The 8,056-nt window shown below is 39.5% G+C and overlaps 1 non-coding gene across 1 annotated transcript; it reads left to right on the top strand.

The window, feature by feature from the left end:
• The first annotated feature begins 1,173 nt into the window (after positions 1–1,173).
• Positions 1,174–1,280, top strand: LOC114045990. The gene has a single exon (XR_003569453.1). It is a non-coding gene; the product is annotated as a U6 spliceosomal RNA (small nuclear RNA).
• The last annotated feature ends 6,776 nt before the right edge of the window (positions 1,281–8,056 follow it).

The following is an 8,056-nucleotide window of genomic DNA, read 5'->3' as shown; positions in this document are numbered from 1 at the left end:
CTGGAGTGGTTTGCCATTTCCTTCTTCAGCTCATTTTACAGATGAAGAACTTAGGCAAGCAGAGTTAAGTGACGTGCCCAGGATCACACAGCTAGTAAGTGTCTGAGGCCACATTTTAACTCAGGTCCTCTTGACTCCAGGCCTGGTACTTCATCCACTTTGCCACCTAGCTGCCCTCAACAACTATAGTGTTACATAATGTGGCTTATTGATTAAGATGACCCTGAGATATTTTAAGATCCTTATTCATTGAGGAAATATGAATGGACACCTGGCTTGACAATGGCCAGGAAGTATGTGGTAGCCTGGAATCCCCATAAAATATGGAAAAAGTTCATCTGCTCCAAGGACCTCAGAGACATAAATGTTGCATGATGTTCATTATATTGACAGGAAAGTATGACAAATAGAGTTTAGAAAAATTTTCAGCAACAATGGAGTCCAAATGTTGTTTCTACTTAATGCTTAGTTAATCAGAAAACCCAAATAACGCAACACACCCTCACTCTCATATGCAAGCAAAAGTAATAATAAAAAATATTCTTGTTATTCATGAGTTAACTTGATGTTTTATTCTATAGCTCTACAGGAATTATAATGCTGGAGAGTAAGGTGCTATATACTCACTTGGTTCTCAATAAATATTAACTAATGATGGTGATAATGATTATTTTATTAATGAATCTCTTCAATCAATAAACAGTTTGCTTCCTTGTGATCTATTGCAGACTGCATTTCCAAATACAATAGAGGGGTGTGTCAGGGTTAGTTAATCACATTCAAGAGAGGCAGCCTTCTATTATTGGTGTTCTTACAGCATTTTTTTTTCTGGCAGTGCTATAGTTAGATCCAATATTCTAACTTCCAGGAATCGAAAATTAAACCACTCATGAAGAAACTATCCACATGTGGTCCAAGAAAGCACTTTTTCAGAAATGTAAATCTCTTCTGTTGGTTATTTTAAAGTTGTTGAGATGGAAAATGAAAAAAGAAGGTTGTGGGGAGAGCTGGTGCAGGAGACTTCCTTTTATTTGTGGGCTCAGAAATGGCTCTCGTTTTCATGTTGCATGTCTTACTAGTGTTTTAGAACTGTGACTTTGAAGAGAATATCCTTTGAGTTCTCCATTTGTTGAAATACTTTGTGTTCATTTTACCTAGACTAAAATGCTTCAAGTGCTTGCTTCGGCAGCCCGTGTGCTAATGTCAGAATGATACAGAAAAGATTCTCGTGGTTCCTGGACAAAAACGACAGGCACATTTGTGAAGCATTTCATATATTTTTAAAAATGCGACAGAAGAACTAATTAATTATAGCACTCCTTGCAAAAAGCAAGAATTCCTAATTTACAGATGAGGAAATTGAGGCTGAGGATGTTAAGCCAGGTAGTAAAAGAGGCACTAATACAGCTCAGGTTTCCTGATGCCTATCCTGGGGTTTCAATGAATATAACATGCTATGAACTTTCTAATAAAATACCAAATGGGTCCAGTGTTATTGATAATAGCTGACATTTATGTTGCACCTGAAGCTTTGCAAGTATTTCACATTTATTGACTCACTTGATTCTAACCATAAACCTATATGGTAAGTACTCTAAGTATTATTTCTTTTTTACAGATAAGGAAACTGAGGCTGAGAATGGCTATGTGATGTGTCATGGTCATTCAGAATTGTTGAAGGTGGAAAAACCCAGGTCTCTCTGCTGGGCCCACATCCAGCACTCCTCCCACTATACCATGCTAACCCTAATTGATTTAATATTCCATTTTAGACACTGAAGTAGGTACATAAGAACTCTTCAAGGTCCAACTTGGGAGCCACCATCTCCAGGAAGCCCTCTCTGATAAGAACTCTTCTTCCTCCTTCATGACTGAGGATGACTGATCACAATGGGGAGGGAGAGAGAATAAGCATTTTTATAGCACTTACTAATGTCAAGCACTTTACAAATATTATCTCATTTGCTCCTCCCAACAATCTTGGGAATATTATTATCAACCCTGCTGATATTATCCTCAATTTACAGGTGAAGAAACTGAGGCAAACAGGTAAAGCAACTTTCCCAGGGTTAGTAAATGTCTGAGGCTGGATTTGAGTTCAGGTCTTCCTGACTTCTGGCCCAGCAATCCATCCACTGACCACTTCAATGCCAATAGCCAATTTGGGCACTGCCTTTCCCTATACTTTACCACTCCTTCCTACCCACATATGCCAACTTCTCTGACTGTTACCTCTGCATGAAATGTTGTTGACTGACTGTTGATTGGTAGACCCCTAGTGATAGTCAACAACAGCTCTTTCTTCTTTTCTGCCAGTAGTACTGAGGCTGAAAGAGGAAAAACTAGCCAGCTAAGGGAAAAGAGCTGGTCCAGGGGAGGGCATACGTGCATGGGGCAGCTGTTTCCTTTCTTTCTCAGGACATCCACTTGCCATTACTAAATTTCCTGTATTCCGAAGCCTGGAAAAGTTCATTGACCTCACACGGGGAAACCTTTACCATCAAACAGTCTTTCTTCACCCTCAATCACCAAAGGATCAGCCCTTTGTTGTTATTTTTTGTGAATCATTTCTAGTGGTTTTATAGAAATCTCTGTACATCGAGTCAGTGAGTCAAGTCAAGAAGCATTTATTAAGCACCTACTATGTGCCAGGCCCTGTGCTAAGTTTTGGGGATACAACAAAAGGCCAAGTCCCTGCTTTCAAGAAGCTCACAATCTAATGGGAGAGACAATATGCAAACAACTACATATAAACAAGATATATCCTTGATAAATTAGAGATAATGAACACAGAGAAGCCACTGGCAATAAGGTGGGATTTTAGTTGATTCTTGAAGAAAAACAGGGGAGCCAGGAGGTAGAGATGAAGAGGAAGAGTACTCTAGGCACGGGGAAAGCCAGTGAAAATGTCCAGAGTGGGGAAATGGGGTGTCCTGTGCAAGGAAAAGCAAAGAGTGCAGTGTCGCTGAATGGAAGAGTACATCGTAAGGACTAAGGTATAAGAAGAGGTATATGAAAGTCTTCAACAGCCAAAAAGATTGTATCTTTTATCTTAAAGGTAATGGGGAACCACTAAAGTTTATCGAGTGGAGGGTGACAAAGTCAGACCTGCACCTTAGAAAGATCATTTTGATAGCTAAGTAGAGTATGGACTGGAATAGGGACCTACAGGTGTAAGGGAGACCAACCAGCAGGCTATTTTAATAATTCTAGTGTAAGAGGATGAGGGTCACCTGCCCCAGGGTGGAGGCAAGGTCAGAGGAGGGGAGGAGACATATATGAGAGATGACAGGAAGAAATAGCGACAGATTAGATAGGGAGGTTAAAAAGTCATGGATCAAGAATGCCACCTAACCAATAGGGCAGACATGTCAAAAAGCTGCATGAGCTGATAATTTTTGAGAGAGAGAGAGATAAAGGAGGAGAGAAAGAGAGAGAGAGATATGTACAGGTATATATGTATGTATAGATGTGTGCATGTATGTATATTATATAGGTACTATATGTGTGTGCATATATGTATACACATATGGGTATGTGTATATTATATGTATGTATGTATACATGTGTGCATATGTGTAGGTATGCTTATATAGGTGTGTATATATGTATATATGTGTGCATATGTATACCCATAGGTATGTATATGTTTATATGTATTATGTATATATACATACATACATACATATTAAATAAACAAATGCTGCTGCTGGTGACAACAGCCTCTCTGTACTCTGCCCTGGTCAGAGTGCACCTGGAGTGTTGGGTTCATTGGGAGGTAGCACCTTTTAAGCTAGATGACAGCTTGTTAGGTCTGTTGTAGGGAGTATTGGTGTTTAGGTATAGGTTGGACTATTGGCCTCTGAACTCCCTTCTATCCTGAATCTGTGAATCTGTCTCACTTGCTTTGCAATGAGTATTATTTCAATGTTCTCACCCTGAGAGAATTGAGTATTTATTTCACTGTTGAACAATTCAGCTAACATCTATTAAGCACCTACTTACTATGTAAGCATACCTCAAGGGTGCTATGGATACAAAGATGACAAATTACACGGCCCTCGGCATCAAGGAACATGCCCTCTAGTAGAGAGACAGGGACAATCAGTGCTGCCATAATGAAAACACCAATTTACTCCAACTTGATTGGTATATTAGGGAAGATTTTGAGCATAACTAGAATTTCAAGTTTGTTTCTACAAGATTTCCTCCCTGAGAAACAGTGAGAGAATATAGAAAACCACATCACTTCACAATAACTCACAAGCTGCAATGCTTCTGATGTCCACTTCCTCAAGTAAACTTCAGGTCTTTGTCAAAATAAAGTGCCATACGTATTGTATATCTTCTGCTGTGGTAGGAGCTGTGAATGAAGAGGGCTGGTCCTCACAACCCTAACCTCCACCTTCATCCCCAGCCCTATCCCCGGAGCACCAGTAGGTCTGGCCTGCCCAACCTGTTTATGAAGCCCCCATACAGGTCAACCAGCAGCCTGAGGCTACAAACAGGCCTCTATTTATTGTATTTATGTAGTTCTTACTCATTTACATGTGTAAAATTGTGCTACCATTTTTATTAGGTTCCTATCCTTTTTTATGTGTCATTGACAAAATTTTGAGTGTTGTGCTCCCAATCCCATTTTCCCTATAAGTTCTGTGGATTTTATTGGGAGATTTCACATAGTGAAGTGCTTTGGGGGAGAATGCGTATAATCAGTTATAGCAGGGCTGCTTTTATACAAATAAATATAAGTTAGAATGTCCTAAGGCAAAAATCATGATAGCTGGAGGAAGGTATGATCCCTTTTAGCTAGGGAGATCAGAGAGGGCTTCCTGGAGATAGTGGCTCCCAAGTTGGCCCTTGAAGAAAAAGAATGATGGAAAAAGATATGGTAAAGACTGATTTTAGGCATGGGAGAGGTGGCCTGGGCAAATGCACAGAGGCCACCACAGGATTTGGAAATGGCCAGTAGTTCGATTTGACTGGAATGTTGAGTGTGTGGAGGGGAATAATGTGAAATAAGGCCAGGAAGGTAGTTTAGTACCAGAGTAAGGATGGTGTTGAATGTCACAATGATTAAGGAGATTGTATGTTGTCTTTAAGATAATGGAGGACAGCTAATTTTTTTTTAATAAAATAATTATGTGGCCAGGATTATGCATTGGGAAGATTGTTGACAGATGTAAGAAATGATAAAGTGGTTAAAACTTGCCAACTTTTAGGCTGTGGTGAGAGGGAGAGGGAAGATCAATACAATATTTCAGTTCCGTTTAACAGGAAAATGTTGGTGGCATCAACCAACATAGGATAGGTTAAGAGGAGAAGCTCTGGAGGGGAGGAAGATGACTTCAGGCTGGGATCAGCTGATTTTGATGTGCCGACAAGAAACCAAGATGAAGGTATCCAGCAGGCAGATGGAAATGTGGACCTGGAGCCTGAGGTTGAGGATAGAATTACAGGCATGCAAGTTATCCAAGAGATGATATATCATCATATCTTTTGAAAAACCCAATACATGGACCCAGTACATGGAAACCCAATAAAAATAGAATCATTGTGAAAAAAAAAATCCAAGAGATGATAATAGGAAAAAACCAGTGGGGGAAAAAAATGAAAAGTGATCTCTCACATACAAGAACAACCATAGAAGTCAAAGGATGAGAGAATAAGGAAAGGCTGTCAAATGAAGAAAGACCCCAAAGGATAAAGACTGAAAAAAGACCATAGCTATTGGCAATCTTGGAAAGAGTTTCAGTAGAAGTGTTAATCTCATCTTGCCACTAAGTGTTGTATGACCCACAGGTGATGTGACAAAACTTTAGAAAACTGATTTTGATGTTTGGATAGATTTTAGAATAATCTAAAAAGACGAATGCTACCACTGTCTTATGTGCTTTGGTTTTGATAATGTAAATGGGAGACTAGACAATGGAGCAGTGCTCAGAGTATGCGCTGGGATTGAGGGTCCCTCCATTATGCATCATCATGGACTTCCCCAAGGCTCCAGATGGGCTGGCAGCAGGCAAATTGCCCTGACCATTCTCTGAGAAATGGGTCCAGTTCTCACCATTACATTAACATTCATAGTACTTCCTGTGTGCTACTCTGAAGAATTTGCTGTACTTTTAAATTCTGTTGCTAACATAAGAGAGGCAATAGGATGCAATGGATTATCATTTCTATTGAAACTCCTCATTCCAAAGTGACAAATAGCTATAGCCTTATCTCAGTCTCCTTTTCTTTTGACTCTTTTTCCTCATTGAATTCTAATTTAGGGAAACTAGGTTCAAATTCCAGCTCTGCCACTTTGATACCTCTGTGATCTCTGGCAAATTGCTTCACCTTTCTGTGCTCTAGTTTCCTCATATATATAAGGAAACAGTTGGGTTAGATGCACTCTTATGAGTTAGATGACCTCTAAGACTCTTTCCAGCTCTGTATCTATGATACTAAAATGATCTTGGTCAGTAATTGCACCTGGGGTTAGGAGGGGAAGGGATTTTTTGGGAGCATTAGGTAAAATTTCAATTCAAAGTAAAAAAAACATTAATTAGGCACCTACCATGTTGCAGGCACCATGCTAAGTGCTGTGATACAAATAAAAAAAAAGATAGACCCTGCCTTCGAGGAGCTTACAATCTGTTAGGAAAAGACAATACACAAAAAGAAGCTGGAAAAGGGAGTATATGACCTGGAAGGAGTATCTAGCATATTGAGTATCCAAAGCTGAATTAACAGCATGATGATGAGATTTTGGCTGATTAGTTTGTCCTGGGTGTGTTCCTTGGAGTTCAAATCAAGCAGAGCTGCAGATGGAAAGTAGAGAGTGAGCTGGTACAGTCAGTATGTGCTGTTATCCCTCTCTGTCAGTCAATCAGTTGGAAAATTTAGCTTCAATTTCTTTTTTTTTAATTTTTACTTTATTACATTTTCCTTAAAGGTTAGGATAAAAAACTCATCCCAAAATTGGAAACTGCGTTTAAGTCAAAGCAAAAATTCTGCATCCTACCAAAAGATTCTTCCTCTCATTTCCTTCTCCTTCATTCCACAGGGCTTCTTCAGGGCCAAGCTCTGCATTCAGCAACCACAATTTTAGAAATCAGTGTGTGTGTGTGTGTGTGTGTGTGTGTGTGTGCATGCACATGTGTGCAAGCATATCCACTGCAGAATCAGACACTGAGCAAAAATCCAAGGTGAGGAGCCCCAGAGGACAGTCTGAATGTCTGTTTAGGGTGATGTGTGAGTGAGAGGGCAAAGCATATCATTCCTGCAGGGTAGAAGAGGTTTACATTCAATGTAACTTTAATCTTTTGTGATGGGCTAGATAAACTTTATTAAAACTACCTTTCAGGTTCCAAAAGGATGCTAGTGCATTAGGTAGCTAGCTGCCTTAATGTTCCTCCTGTTCCGTCTCCAGTTGCCATGGCAACATCCTCCTCGGTATTTGTAAGGTCACAAAAAGAAGAGCTAACCCTCTTACTCCTGGAATAACTAATGTGGTTCTGTTACTTGCTTGATGTAAATAGTCTCAGGTGACAGCAAACTGTACATATAGTCAATTACAGCTGTTCAAAGGAAATGATTTGTTGTAACAGCCGCTGTTCAACCTCTGTGACATCAATGTTTCTATGGAAACAGGCTCCTATTGCACTGCGTTGAATTGAGTATTGATCAAACTCAGGCCAACACTATTTCAGAGGCTTGCTACTTTACTGTGCGGCAATTTACGATACGAACTCATAACATCACTGTATATTTCAAGCCCCAAGGAACCAATTTAGCAGACAGTTACAGTAGAATATTAACAGAGGTCAATAATGGAAGTCTGATTATAGTCCTAGCACAATTATTCAATGCTTTTGTTGTCTGCCTTTTCAACATCCTAGCGGCTGTCTTCAAATAATAATATTCATGCCTGAAGAAAGTGCTATATTCATTCGTCTTCTATTTTAAACTTTATTTTTCATTGTTATGTTATCTATCAATAAAATTATTCAGCTATATTAACCAAGCTGTGACCCCTCAGAAGTAAATAACTATTGATCACAAAGCAAAG

Source organism: Vombatus ursinus, unplaced genomic scaffold, assembly GCF_900497805.2.
Source record: "Vombatus ursinus unplaced genomic scaffold, bare-nosed wombat genome assembly UNPS02014779.1, whole genome shotgun sequence".
In the NCBI taxonomy this organism is placed as follows: domain Eukaryota; kingdom Metazoa; phylum Chordata; class Mammalia; order Diprotodontia; family Vombatidae; genus Vombatus; species Vombatus ursinus.
Note: the sequence above shows the minus strand (reverse complement) of the source record. Positions and strands in the feature narration are given on the sequence as shown.